Here is a 15734-nt window from a genome sequence, read left to right as displayed (position 1 = left end):
TACAACGTCTAAAGGCTAAAGACGCGGAGATCTCACAGCACAGGAGCTGCGGGTGGGTAAAACTCTCAGACAGACCCGCTCCCAAATTCCCAGCCCCGTGACTCACCTGCTTTCAAATCCTGCCTTGTGCCTTGGACTGTGATAAAAGAGTGACAACAACAACAAAACCTGCACGAAACAAATTCTTCCGGCACCCCCCACCCTGAACCAGGACACTAAAAATGTTAGTATCTGCTCTTTCTGAACCTTAAAACTGCACCCGTGATAGCGCTAGGAAGGCTCACTGAAAGAAGACTTGTTAAAACCTTTTTTTAAAGACGGAATATCACTAGAGTGAAAAGTGAAACAACATCCAACACCGACCCATCCCAGGGATAGCTCTGGTAACACCTTGTCCATGAGCAGGCCACTCTGCCTGCAATCACAGCTTATCCCAAATGAAAGCTAATTAAAAGAACAGAACAGTGAGAAGAGTCGTTTCGTTGTTCTGCGAGGCTGTCCCTTTTATAACGATATATATTTTTTAAAACTTTGAGCTGGTCCACGCCCCGTTTTCACAGAGCTGTTAAGTGTAGTCATTTAGAAATGGATGCTGTTCAAGTACAGCCCCCTGGTGCACAGGCACAGCTGTGAGGGGTGGCAGGATGAAATAATACGGACACAAATATTGCTACAAGGGCTCTGAGATGAACACAGCTGCTGCTGTGGATGGAAATAAGCTATACCCCATAAGCACCTTTACACATGTACAAGGGGCTGTACTGGATTTTAAACAGATACAGGCAAAGGAAGAGTGAAATTGTTATCTACAAACCAGCCTTTGCCGAACAGTTCCCAAGTGAGAAATGTTCCCAGTGTAATCACAGTGGGTCCAGTTCAGCAATCCGTAAGCAGGGGTTGTCCACAGGAATTTTGTAAGAATAAGGTCTTTTGTAACAAGCTTCGGTTTCTCCTAGAGAGTAAAAATTGTCTGCTTGGAACCAAAATAAAGCACTTTAAATTTTTTTCTTTTTTTCTTTTTTTTTTTTTCCCCCCTGTGTGTCTACTTGCAGGAAAAAAAGCAACGCCCTTCCAAGCCCATTTACAGCCCCATTTGCTCCTGCTCCTGACTCTAGTCAGCGTCTTTTTTTTTTGAGAAGACAAACACTGTTTATTTTGGGGGTAGATCGCCAGCAATTTTCACCTCCTCGGAAGAAACGCTAGCCCAAATCAACGCAGCTGGAAAAATGCACCCGACGTGGCTAGGACAGGAACAGAGAGATGCCGTGGGACCAGCCGCAGGTACGCGCACACCTCGTGCGCGAGAAAGGGTTTGCAGCACCAGGCTTTGGCTTTTAATGTGCCTTTCAAAGGGCTTGATTGATTGCTGTTAATCCTGTGAACAACTTCGGTGTTGTTAACAGGACTGCCCGCATTAGTAAAGGTACTTGCATGCATTAGTATGCTCCTCGTCCCCATGACGTCAATAGACAGCTTTCCAATGACTTCCAGGAGGGCTGGATCAGGCCCTTGCTAGCAGCAAGTTTTTAATGAACACCGTTTGGTGCAGGGAAGGGGGGCACGGTGATACATCAGTCCTGAATATCTTCATTCTCCAGGATACGAGCAAGTACGGAAGAAAGGCAGGAACAGGCCGAAAGGTTGCTGGAGGGGGATTCTTCTGCTGAACTTCAAAACCCTGGACCCATAGCCCACAGAACCGTCATTCGCTGAACAATATCAAATGCATTGCAGGCAAATTTTGTTCCAAATAAATAAACGACCTGTGTGAGTTTTGATTTTAACTAGATAAAGTAAATTGCAAGCTGGTTTTGTTCCAAACAAATAACAATATGTGTGAATTCTGATTTTAAATGGTAATCTATCCTTCTTTAGACCTAGGTGGCTAAATCAGCCCATATACTCCCTGATTCTCTGCTGGCTTATCTTATCGAGATTTTCCGAATAAAACACAAGGCTGTTAATAGCAAAGATACACGCTCTGACCACGATTCAAAGATACATCTCTCAGCTACTATTAAAGGGCCCGATCCTGCCAGGTCTTCTGACTCGGCCAGGATTGTTTACTTCAGCTTGCTAGGCTTTCTAGGGAGCGCTGACAGGATCAGGTCTCATTAGCTACATAATCAAATAAAATAATTGAGAGCTGCATGTGGGCCTCTAATACGCCTAACAAAAGGAGAGGGACCATCATCGGCTAAAGTTCGGGGGAGAACTCAAGCATCAGGAGGTGGGCACGATCCTGAAAACCTTAATCTGCATTGTTGTTAATCAGTCTGCTGTGGTCAGAGGGATTATTCATCTGAGGAAGGATTACTCATGTGAACATTTGCAAGATTGGTCCCTGAATTAATGCGTGAATCAGTGTGGGGTTTTTTTTGTTGTGTTTTGGTTTTTTTCTTCTTTTTTTTTTTTTTTTTTTTTTTCCCCTCTGCCTTAGTTAGAATCAAGAAGGTTGACAGAGGAGAGAAATTAAAAACTATTTGCATCCAAAGGAGCTTAGTGCAGGATTGTAGTCAATGCAGGCAACAAAAGGTAGCTTTGTTTATGGAGGTTTTTTGTTATTAAAGTAGCACTGGTGAGTTTCAGGTGGTAAAGTGAAAGCTGTGAAAGCTGCATAGAAACCAGGGGTTAATAGAGGACAGAAAAATAGAAGAGAGCGTGTACGCGTGTGTTCGCATGTATGTATAGACACAGGATTTGTGCAGACACATACACACACATCATTACATTCTACCCAATGGATTCTGCTATTTAAACAAAGCTCTCCAGAACATTCCTATTACCCATGCTGTGAACACTGTAAACATGTTGTGTTAGTCCTTTGAAAAGAATATCAAGTTTATTATCTCCCCATCCCTTTTCCATAATATGTATGTCCCTGTACATAATGAGTAATGAAAGCGGGCAAGCTTGTATTGTAGGGACAATAATGCTTCATGTTAATGTGGTTCTTTTCATCATCAAATCATTGTGCAATCATTAACAAATTAATGCTCACAGCGCCCCTGTGAGGAAGGGAGATTTCACTTTAATAGGATAAAGTGGTAACACCGTCAATTACAAAGGTTGCCTGAGACTTCCTATAGTAAAATCCTGTTCAGCTTTGATAAACTGCACATTTTGGCTGAAATTCTCCAGGTTGGGTGCCTGCGTTCAGTTCAAATTCTTTAATTGTTTCTGGAAAATTTCTGCCGGAGCTACTTGTCTGTCCCTGAGAATAACCCAGAGGAGAACTGGGCTGGTTTGAACCGAGTCAAATGAGATGCTTTGTAAAGCTCTCCTGTCCCCATGCTTTACAGCGTGATACTAAGAGCTGACAGGAGGTGAAGCTCTTTCTCAAGTCTTTTTGCTACCTCGGGGAAAATCTGCCCCAAAGTGGCCAATTAAAAGCCTTGGGAAAACGACAGTTCTCACAGGCTCACTAGAGATGCAGATTTCCAAAACCAAATTCCCCAGCGACTCCACTCTCTCCGGGTACGCTCCAGCAGGGACAGGAGTTATTCCAGACAGCACTGGACTGGGACAAGTCAGGAAAAAACTGGAGTCTGGATACCTGAGACAAAAGCAGGGAGTCCGTCTTCCCCAGGCTTTTGGGAACTGACAAGGAAATCCAACAGTGAGGCTAGAGCAGAAACTGAAAAAAGACGCTGGGAGGAATTCAGAAAAGCTGAAAAGACAAAGGAGGTTGGAGTACACTGGCATGGGTTGAGAAGAGACACTAACAGGGAACAGACTGGGGTTCAGACTTGAGGGTAGTGTCTGAACTAGCAAATGAAGCAGGTCTAGAGGATAGGGTTAAGAAATCTATTAATTGCCTCAATCTTTACACAGTCTTTGGCACGAGTTTGGCCCATATCAGCCTATCAGGCAACTTCTGAGTGTAGTTTGGAGGTCATCATAGACTAGTAGGCTGTTTCCAACAGGCACTATAGACAAGGATAGTGTGTTTCATGGGAAAAGAGAGTTTAGCTATATGGGTATGTGGTGCCATGCCATTTGGACCCAAGGTTAAAGAATTCTCCAGTTATTTATTTGCATTGACCCGGTTAGCCATGGAGAGTTTGGGAGGAAAGGTTGTGCCAAGACACGTTAGTCTGCTTCTCAGGAGGAAGAATCTGGGAAAATGATGAGAAACGAGAGGGGAGATAAATCCAAAGGGGAACCGTCTGTGGTAGAGTAACAGAAATGGAGGGATTAGTATAAAGAATGTAAGAAAACATTGGAAAATAAACTGTGAAAAGCATAGTGGATCTGAGAGCTCATGGGGTGGACCAACTCAGGGACAGGGCACTGGAAAACTAAAGCAGGGAAAAGAAACAGATTGAGAGAGAGCCAAAAATTGAAACTGGATATGGGACTGGAGCTGGGAGGGGGAATACAGAGTGAAAAGGGTTGGATCTGAGATGGTTGAGTTAAAAGAACGTGACGTCATGCATGGAGGAGAATATTTGCCCCTCAAAGCCCACTCTCCCGTGTGCCTGAAATGGGAAGCAGAATCTTCCCGTCCTCTGTAGTCAATGAACAGCACTGCACATGCCGTCTACTCTGTGAGTGATCATGTAATTAAAGGCTGAATTAGAATGCATCTGTACAACAAAGGAAAATCCAGGTTGCACACGTAACCTCAATTCTGGGGGCTCTTAATATTTAAGTGCTTGTCTTTGCAACTAGAATAATTTCCTTTTAATTAGGGCTTGTGTGCATGTTCGTGTGTGTGTGTGTGTATGTGTGCTTGCATATATGTGTTTGCATATGTGTGTTCACAATTGTATTTATTAATGAAGATGATGAACGTGAGGCAAAGATGTGCAAGGAAAAAAATTCACTTTTTTTTTCTTTCTTCTCCAGTTTCGGATTAGAGGAATTTAACTTCATTTAGGTTAAAGACGGATTTTAAGCCAGCATTTTGGAAGTGTTGTCCTCCCACAACTGCAGTCACAGTCAGTGCATATGCTTGAAAATCAGGCCTAACACTGAAAAGGGCTTTAAGCAGCTAATTCATATTTGGGCACCCAGCAGCTTGCTGAACTTTAGAGAGAACTAAGTGTGGAGATTACGTGTGTGACGTTAGCATCCCAAGTCAGTGGTCATTTTTCAAGTGGAGGTTTACAGCCTCAGGGGGAACAATGACAAGATCAGTGCTCAGATTCAGAGCACTCTGATATCCAGTGGCATGTTTTACTTTTGAAGCTATGCACAGTCTCACTTTGAATGACGTGTGTTGTAGGCACGGTCTCAATATTAGATTTGTTTTCATGAATTAATACTTGCTTTATAAACCCATTCTTGCTTCTATTTTATTCTCCAAGTAGCCAGAGGGAATGTCAGTGCGGGTCCAGCATTAATGCTGCCGATTTCACGTACCTCATTCTAATGCAGATGCATGGCAGATGACCAAGAGTTGACAGTGTGTGTGTGCGCGTGTGTGTGTGCACGCACGTGTATGTGTGCATCCACACATACACATGTATGGAAATACTGTAGACAGAGAAGGAGGAGACTACAGCCAAACGTGCAAAAATGTTCCTCATCAGCTTTCTGTTAGAATTTCGTAGTATCCTTAGAGATTTTTTTAAATTTCTTTTATATTACCTCTCTCTGTCTCTCTCTGCCTATTTCACTCTCTCTCTATCTGTCTATCTATATATCTACAAATCCATCAGTTCTTTGCTGTCTGATAGATGATATCTGTACCTGCATTATTTGTTACTGGTGTTGCAAATATGCTCAGTTTCCTTAATGGTCAATTTTCTAAATCCATCCCAGAATTTATGAATGTAATAAACTTTAAATCTGGTCTTACACCTTTTTAAACTTCTATTTCTTATTATTTTTGTCCGTTTCTACCCAGGATAGTAAATCACCTGTACTGTGGGCTGTCTTCTGAAGGCCAGACATGCAGATGGAGGCTGTAAAGGAAATAAGCAAGGATGTACAAACTGTCCGAGGCTTCAGTACTGAAGGAAGAGACTACTCATGGTTCTAGTTAACTGTTTAGCCAATCCAACATTAATAAGCTTATAGAACAAATACAGGAGATGGTCTGGCTTCTGTGTGTGCACACAAGTGTGTATTCTCTGTGAAAGCATAGGGTCTTAGTCTCTTCAAAATGGCTTTCTCACCTGGAAGCTGTTTTCATCTCAGACACTCTTCCAGCATCTCAGGAAAACTGTGCATTGCAAATACCTCCTCATGATCTTAAAGTAATAAATAGCTATATTACAAGAGACGGTGTAACACAAATATTCAGACTCCATTTGTTCCATTGACTGCAATAGGAGGGTGAATAGGTCTTTTCCTGTATTACCAACTGGTGGCTTGTGCTGGGCCTGAAATTAGAACACACAATTTTTCATCCTTTGTGCTTTCTGCATGTATCCATTTAATTTAGGAGCCCCAGTTACCTCTGCAGTTGACACTGAAAGATAGGTGTTACCTGTTCATCCCTCCAGACCTTTAGCTGAAGAGGAAATGGCAGATTTGAATTCAGAAAGCAGGTGTGCCAGATCTCTAGGAGGAAGCAGATGAGAAAAATGCTTAGTGAAGGTTATAAGAGGGACTAGAAAAGGAGGGAAGAGAGAAATTGAGAGGGAATACAGAGGTGAAAAGAAAACAAACTCACAGGGAAGGCAGAAGAAGGCGAAAGAGCTACAGTTTCCTGGAATAACTAGAAAAGTCTTGGTCAGAAAATGGGTTGGGATAAGAAATCTAGAGGTTATCAAAAAAGAATTGGATAGGTAAGGAAACTGAAGCCTTTCTGAGAAAGCTCTGAACAGGCATTTAAGGAAACTAGATGCAGCAGCTTGGAGGGGTAAAAGCACGAAGTCAAAGAGGTGAAGCATGGGGAGATACGGCAAAAAAGGTGTAGGTTCTTTCAGAGTGCATAATGGAAAAAGAGGTCTCTGAATCTTGCCATATTTTACAGTCTTCAAATTCATGTAAAGACTGACAAAATGTTCCTGTTCCATCCGCAGTGGCTCCTCATGGAAACCTGTCACTATCAGCTATCATGTTGTGACAGGATATAATGCAATGAGTGTAAAGTTGTCATGACCTTTGTGAATTTATCTACACAGAAAAAAAAAAAAAGGACATAAAATGAACAGAGAAATTTGTACATGCACTTACATACACATTTGAACATTGAAACTTAGGATCCTGCCAGTATTAGTTTCACATAAAATTGGAAGTTAGCTTTTTTGTGTGAAACCTGGGACAGGTCGAAATATGAGTTTAAACTTCCTCCCACTGGATTGACTGGAAGATCTCTCACCAATATAAACAAGAATTCATCTCAAGCACGTGGAAGAAGTCAAGTGAAATACTGGTATCAAAAGCAGGATCAGTCAAAGACTCAGAGTCAAAACAGGAGAGTTCCTGCCCTGTAGTTCTACTTCCATGTGTTGGCTCATGCTGTGCTTCTGCTGGTGCACAGCCAGAAAGGCACTAAGAAGAGACCTAAGAGAGTCCTGGTAAATCCCAGACTGACAGAATCAGACCTTGCTTTCCAGGGGCAGCTGATTTTGAACAGAAAAGGCCTGATCTTGTCAGCCTGTGCAGAGGAAAGGAAATATCTTTCTTTTTGGTTTTGACTGCAGGAAATGTCCAACTGACTATTCAAAGGGGTGCATGGTGTCTGTTTTCTTGCAGTGGAACTCGAAGAGAACCAAGACCCCACAGAGTGGGACATGAAGGTGAGGCTGTACCAGTCTTTGTCAGAGAGAGAAATGAATAGCAAATGGCAGCCAGGTGTGTTATTATTATTGCCTACGAAATCTGTAGGGACACAGTCTTCCTTAGCAATGCATCTGAGAGAGAATTCTGCTCCCTTGGAGAGTCAGGATCAGGCCACGGGGAAATGAGCTAGCTTAAAGATTTTACAGGGCTAAAAAAAAGTTCTGTAATGAGATTATGCCCTTGCACATATCAACATACTCGGTATCTTTGGGTTTCAGTTGTTACAAAAGGGAACATTTTTAGCAAAGAGATAATCCATCTCTAGGTGATCTTTTTTTCTTCCTACACAGCTGAATCAATTGAACTTCTGTAACTCCATGTGGCTTGTGAGCCTCAGGCCTGAGCAAGCTTGTCCTACCAACATCTGGTCCAATCAAGAACCTGAAAGCTCGGATGTCTTCTGCAGTCATCTCAAGAGGTTGAATTCAGGCAAGAGCTTTGCTGATGGCTTTTGAGTTTCCATTACAGAAAGTATATATAGGAGTTTTTGCTTAACTGAAGATGTAGGTACAATTTTTGGTAGCTGTATTCTGCAGGGAATTTTCTTCCCAAGGGAGCAAGTGCAGCTGTCCAAAGCCCATCAGTTTCCTCTCTCTTTGCATCTCCTGAGCTTTGCAGCCCATCCCAGAAAACCTTAGCTTTTTAATCTGAAAACAAGAGCTCTTTCAAGCAAATGTGGATTCTGTCTCAATGATTGGTATAAAATATCTTTGTATGAGGTAAGGATTTGCTCTTTCATGCCATACAATTCAATAAGAAGCCTTGCTGTTGTTCAGTTCCTCTATTCTATTTTTTATGAAAATAAGAACTGTGTGAAGGGGGAAACCTCTGCCTAAGCACCTAAGACCCAAAGCCACCATAGCTCCCAGCGTGCACCTCAGTTTCGAAACACTAAGATTCATCTCAACTGTTTCAAAGCATTGAAAGTTGCAAGGAATTCTTTATTATTACCTCTCAAATATACACTTCAAATATGTAACTATACATTTTTAAAGAACTCTTTCGGCTCTCATATCCCCTTTCCCTTCTTTCAAAGCACTCAACTTGTTTGGCAGCAGATTATATACCAACTCATCCTCAGTTATCATATCTCATTGATTTTCCTATACTTGCCATAGAGGATATTGAAGATTTGAAAATCAGACCTCAGTAATGTCAGATGAGCTTGGGAGGGTAATATGCCTTTTGATATACCAATTCATCAGTTGAACAGTCTTATCATGCACCCTAATATTGACCTTAATATTCTGAGACATTTTTGCCACATACAGCTTTCAACAGTTTTAATTTGTATTGTGACATTAGTAGGATCATATTCTTCTTGTACTTAAGTTTGTGTAAACTGGAAGACGTTCTGTTATCAATGGATTTACATGTGAGCTGAGGCCAGGCTGAGCAGTATTAGTTCCCAAACTTAACTGAACAGCTTGTAGACCCAACGGTGTTTCTCTGTCCCTGAGCTGATATCAGGATGAGAGTCAGTGCCATATAAAAGCTCCTGTGCCATGGTTTCCGTGGAAAAAAGTGAGACATACAATCTGGATGGGAACTATTGTGTGCTTTTTTTCAGATCTCTCTGGTAAGGACAATCAGGGAATTAGAACGATGATTTAACAAAAAGAAAAAAATGGATATTTGTTGGTCAGTTTGGATATAGTCTTTATATATGTTGGCCTAATTTGAACCCTAAAGCACTTGGTAGCTTTTTCAAGGTTCCCCACATTTGCATGGTGCTGGAAGTGAGGGATATGAATGATAAGAACTGAGTTTAATTACTGAGTCTAATGCTGCTCTCAGTAGGGACATCATATGTCTGTGCTGACCTCCAGTTTCCCTTTTGTACTGAGTAACGGACTCAGTAATGAAGACTCATTCTGTGTTTTTAAGGTTGACTAATTTAAATTCTGGCTTATACAAGACCCCAGAAAACAGGAGGTGAACCTCAGCTGAATCTCTGGATAACATTTTCATTCCTGACTAGTCAACATTAGCTAGTGGAGATTCTTATGTCTATTCAACAGAGTGTAACACGGCAAGACTCACAACTACTCACTAACTCAAGTGAATTCCTAAAACTAAGTGGGAAAGCTTCAGTCCTAGATTTGTAAGAGGTCCATGAGTGCACCGAGGAAAGGTCACTGTGGTACATAAATACCATATGACACATAGCAGTTTCCCTGGACACAGTAATTTCCTGGGAGATAATTTGCATGATGATGGACTGAGGTGCCTGGGAATCTTAGCAACAATGAAATGCTCTTGTGCAATACAGAGGGCTGAATGTAATGCTGTTGATGGCCCTTATCCATTTTTGACTGAAGAACAGTCTGGAATCCAGTATACACTCAATCAGCCAAGGTCCAAGATGAAGGAAAAGAAAGAAAAGACCAATACAGTCAGAAATGCAACGTACAATATAAGGGCTTGGGCATGGCAATAGCAGAGTTTTTTAAAGAGAATGGAAGGTATGATGCTCTTGAAACCACCCTCTCAGAGGCTGTCCAGGGAAAGTTCACCATCTCTTGGCAGCAAGGAAACAGATGAATATAGAGTTAATAACGTTCCCAAGGCCAACATTCTCCCGCTGAAACAGATTCTAATATAGAAGGCTACATGTGAGCTATTTTTGTGCCTACAATGACTGCTGTGTTTGCCTCCACTCCCGGCATCACTTTCATTGTACTGTATGTAAAGATCTTTGGGACACATTGGCTATGAAAGGAAGTTCAATTTGTGAAACCAAATTCTATTCTACCCTCAGTCACTGCACACTGAGCTGGGTCAGCTTTGCATTCGTTTAACTATTTTTTTTTTCAGAATCTACAGCTACTGCCTACCTTCAGAGTTACCAAAGAAGCACACATATGATTTTATATAAATCATACTGAAATTATGTTTCTATGTGTAAAAATACATACACGTGAACACATACACACACAGACACACAGACTCTGTAGAAATGACTCATAATGAAACAAAAAGACAGGGGGAAAAAATATCAGTTCATGCCTTTCTTGAAATTTTCTATTGCTTTTCTGCTGAATGATGTTCCTGTACTATCTACATAATGAGTACCCTCTTTCTTCAGATAATTAAAGAGATGCTGTCCATATCCAGCTAAAATTATATATTTATACATGGTGACCTTCTATTAATAAACATGTGAGATTGTTACAACTGAACAAAACCTCACAACTCTTCATTATTTCCCTCCACTTAGGCTCTTTATTATCCGTCTCCTTATGCATTTAGCACTGGTGAGAGATGCCAGAGAAACAGTCTCAGTAAAGGACAGGGCAATGCAGCCTGTTGTCTCACACCTGGAGTCTGATGATTTGGACTGACTCCTTGGGTCTGATCGCTGGCATGGCTGTGGGCCACTTTGCTTTGTGTTTCATGAGCTCTAAAATGGAAATAGCATTATTTCCTCCTTACCTCACTCCCACACACAGTCTTTCAAGGAGGCTTAATAGAAAACCACTGTCTTTTTCAAGGCCAAATGCTTGCCCATGGAGTATCACTGACTGTGATCCTATGCCACTCACACAGTATGAAAAATCTTTCTCTGAATGTTATGGCTCATTTTGGATTCCAGTTTTGTGGTCTTCCCTGTAACATTAGAACCAGAAGAAGTTAGATCCGACCCAACAGATGCAGCTAGGAAAAAAAAAAAAAACAAACAAAAAAACCCAAACCAACAAAAAAACCCCAAACATAAACCAACCACAAAAATCCAATCAAAAAACTCAGTTGCATGAGATTGAAGAAGACATTGAAGAAATCTGATGAGTGAGGAATTATCTGTTGTTAGTTTTTTGTTTTGTTTTGTTTTCCTTAGCAATATGACTTGGTTAATAAAAAGATTTATCTGCTTTCTACTCTAATTCATGTTATTCCTATGTTTAAATCATCCTTGTTACAAAAACGATACCATTGTAATATATTGCACCTCTGGAAGAAGAAACAAGCTGTACTCACCTCTGTAAAACAGTCTACAAGAAAATGGAGTTTACCTTTCTCAACCTACAAAACAACAGACATACACAAAGCACACGTTGCAGCCTGCTACGTTCTGTGTTAAGGAAGTTGACATCAGCTCTTCTTGTTCCAGAACCAGTAGACTCAGGTAACCCTCAAGAAAGTATTGCTTGTGCAGAGCTGAAGAAGAAAGCTAGATTTTTTTCTTTGAGTTTCCTATTAAACAAATACAGTAATAGTATTCTCATACACATCTCTTACTTTCAGCATGACTGTGGTCAAGAAAAAAATTGAGATAATGAAGCATGGCCAGTTCAAGTTTAAGCAACACAGTGTTTACCTGGTTCCCACAGCCTGACCTCAAACGCAAGTAAAAGGATTTGCTCTACTTCTTCCCTTCTAGCTCAGCATTCATCATTTCATCTCATCTTACTGCTCCCCTGCTAAAGTGTAAGTTGGTTTTGATTTGATTTTTTCCTTTCTTTTTTCTCTATTTTGCTAAGTCTCTTTAAAATCATTCCTTTATCTGTTTCTCCTCTCTTCTGTAATCTTGGGCCCAGGAGTTTTGTTGTCTGAAGGCCTAGTTTTGTGTCCCTTGTTTTATTGGTTTAGCTCATTTGGTAGCCAAAAAACGTTTCAACTCACATTTGCCTTCCTCAACAAATCCTGTTATCCCTGCCCAGTTGCCAGCCTTCTCACTCACTGTCATTATCAACTATATCCTATTTGTCCTAATCTAGTTACCTAGTCTTTTTATCAGCTTATCTTACCAGCCCCCACCCAAGCAAAACTCCTTTGAATCCAGTAGTAGACAAAGGCAAAAGTGCTCCCGTCCTCTTTGGAGCAAATAACTCAAAATCTCAAAGCATGTGACAAGGCAGTTCCGAAAGGAGACTTTGAAAAGATCCATGCAGAACAGCTCAGGACAGTGATTCTCTTTGGAGGCCCTGAAGGCTAAAAGATTTCACTCAAGACATGCAACAATTAATCACCTGGGAGTAAGATCTCTGAGACTTTGCTCCACAACATCGTACTACATAGCAAACAAAATCCTCCACAACTTCCGGCAGTATATTTCTATGCTTGCCTACTTCCTAGCCTCTCCCAGAGTCTTCCAGGTACTCACTGATGAAAAACACTCACTTGGCAGAGAGCATTTTGGCAAACTGCACACTATATTCCTATTTCCCATGAATAATACAATATTTCTTATCCACTCATATCCACTGTGATATGCATCTTAGTCTGGGCTAAAATTTTGTACAAAACTGTTGCTTCTGACTATCTAAAAGGAACATCTTGAAATGTTTGAATTTTGCATGCAAAACACCACCTTTCACATGCCAGGCCCTTTGGAAAATCTCCTCAGCAGTTCTCGGTGTTGAATCAATAGCCCAGAAGAGTGTTAGATGGCAGTGCAATGTTAGACATGTCATTCTCAGATGAGATGTAAAATTGTGGTCCTAAGAGGTAAGAGATTGCTCAGAACAGTGTCTATCTAACCACAGCTAGGAATCAGGCAAGGTTTTATATGCAGAAATGAAGGAAAAATCTCTTCTTCACAGATAATACAGCATCAATGCATAAAGTGTCAATATGATTACTTTGTTTGGACAGGCTGTGGGATCTTCAGTAACTACCAGTAGGCAGGACTGGATTTGACATTTTGTTTGAAGGAAGGCATCTGTGAGATCTCAAGATCTTTCATGACCTCAGCAGAGCCCTGTTTGGTTACTGGCATGAAGTGGAAAAGAAAAGAGGTCTTTTACTGACTCATTCCCGTTTCCTGAGTCACTCAGGTTTCCCTTCCACGTCTCCAACTAAGCATTATTCTAAGGTTGCACTACTGGCAATGCCATAATTAAAACCGAGTTGTGATACCTTACAATGTAGATTTTTCCTGCATTGCACTTTAGTGATTGAATTATTTCCCCAACTTTTGACTCAAGTTTATCAAAAGAAAAATACATTTTCTAGCATATTTTTTCTTTTCCACATTAAAACATGCTGATGCTTTACCGACAAAACGTTTAAAGATAACTTATCTAAAAATGTGAATATATTTATTTTTTGTTTTTATTTTTTTCAGATTTTTTTTAGCGCCCCCATTAATTTAAGATAATCTCTCTATGCTTCCTATTTCACCCTCTGACTCATCTTTAGGATTTCTCAGTCATCTGCTGTGCAGTGGGAGTTGAAATAATCAGCAGAAAAGTTGGGCTCTTGTCTCTCTTCTTTTTTTTTTTTTTTTTGCTAATGTCATAACTGAATCAAGATGTGCCAAGGAAAAATGAGGGACTTGACAAAGATGCATTAAAAAAAAAAAGTACCAATAAGATACAATGTTAAACTGAATGAATGCAGCAGAATCAAATTAATAATAATATTGTTTTTAAATCTTTGACTGTTGTGGAGGCAACCAATTCTAACAATGTAAGAGGGGACAATTGAACAGCTATGATCTAGAAGATTGAGAGTCAATTTCCTCCTCAAGCACAAACTCTCTGTGTGACTGTTTCTGTTGCCCATATGTCAGGGAAGAATTATAGCATCTCTTTCCTTCACAGGAATGTTGGTAGGATAAATACTATGAGGACTGGGAGGCACTTAGGTCCAGACTCATCCCACTTAACTGTGACACCTGTCTGAAGGAACCAAGAAGAAGTTTGGTTATTCAAGGATATATAAAGTTGAGGCAGAAAGATGGACATCTGCAGAAGGTGATTCAGTCTGCTAGAGATCTGAGTCACCTTCAGGAACTGTTTGTCATTTTCCATTGAACTCATAGCAACTCAGTACCTAGGGATGGGATGCAGTTGTCTGTACATAGCTGTTCAGTGATCTCTCAAACGCCCTACAGAAGCTAAGACACGTGCTTGGGGCAAATAGATAAAACAGAGGACTTCCAGGACAGAGCGGGATGTCTCACAGCGGATTCCTATGTTGAAACAACTGAATTTTGCTCAAAGTGTTTAACATAGGTAAATAAATCTGGCCTCCAGGACAACATCAGTGAAAGCCATTTAGGAGTTAAAATATTACATGTAAAACACCTAATTGAAGAATTCTGCTGAGAGAATGTTGTGGCTACTTAGGAAAGCGTGTTGAGCCTTGAAGGTACCTTTCCTGTTCTATTTCCCCCCTCTTTCAGCTTTCACTTTCACCTAAACTGTTTATTAGCTATGAGTTTAGCTAGGAAAAAGGACAGGTAGAAGATAAAATGGGTAACGTTATGTTGCATTACATGTGATATTTTAAGGGAGTGTCAGAGCAATGACATTTCCCAACTAACCTTGAAGGAAGTGTTTTCTATACCTCTGTTCTCAGACTGTTAGCTGCTTTGTGTGTTCGCAGGCATAGCTTTGTCCCTCAGCAGGTTTTACTGTGCAGGTGAAAGTATGGGTGATCTTGCAGATCTCTTAAGAGGTAGCAAAGACACCATGTAGAAAAAATCTAGATCAACCCTGGAAATGCCATGGAGGTGCTCCATACCAACGTCTCCTGAGCAGTCATTCATCATCTTAGTCTGCCTGCAGATGTATCTATGGCCCTCGTATCTCTAACCTCTAAACAGCCCCCTGTCTCAAATGGTTGCAGGTCTTAAGAAATTTAAATTAACAGGTTAATTGCTGTAAGATCCCTGTAAAGTCCATCAGGAGAGATAGAAAGTCCCAGCCAGTGATTCAGATCTGAGATAGGTTGAATTGCTCTCCTTAGTTGGTATCTGCATCAACCTCTAACACCTCTGCACCCAACCTAGGTATCGTACCTCAGTTACAGCTGTACAGGTCACAGCACCTTAAAAAAATTATATTTAGAAACTCCAACAAATTCCATCCTCACCGATGGAGACATGGCTCTGGTGTATAATCTCATTCTCTCTCCATATCATTGGCTTCTTTCCACATCTTTCAGCTCCAGAGCTTTGCCTCTGCCTTGCTGTATCTGAAAAATTATAAACTTTCTTCTCTGTACTCTTGATTATTCCTTCCAACCTTGCTAATAGCTGACCAGCT

The sequence above is a fragment of the Tauraco erythrolophus genome, chromosome Z (genome assembly GCF_009769465.1).
Source record: "Tauraco erythrolophus isolate bTauEry1 chromosome Z, bTauEry1.pri, whole genome shotgun sequence".
NCBI classification, from domain to species: domain Eukaryota; kingdom Metazoa; phylum Chordata; class Aves; order Musophagiformes; family Musophagidae; genus Tauraco; species Tauraco erythrolophus.
This window is presented reverse-complemented; position numbering follows the sequence as displayed.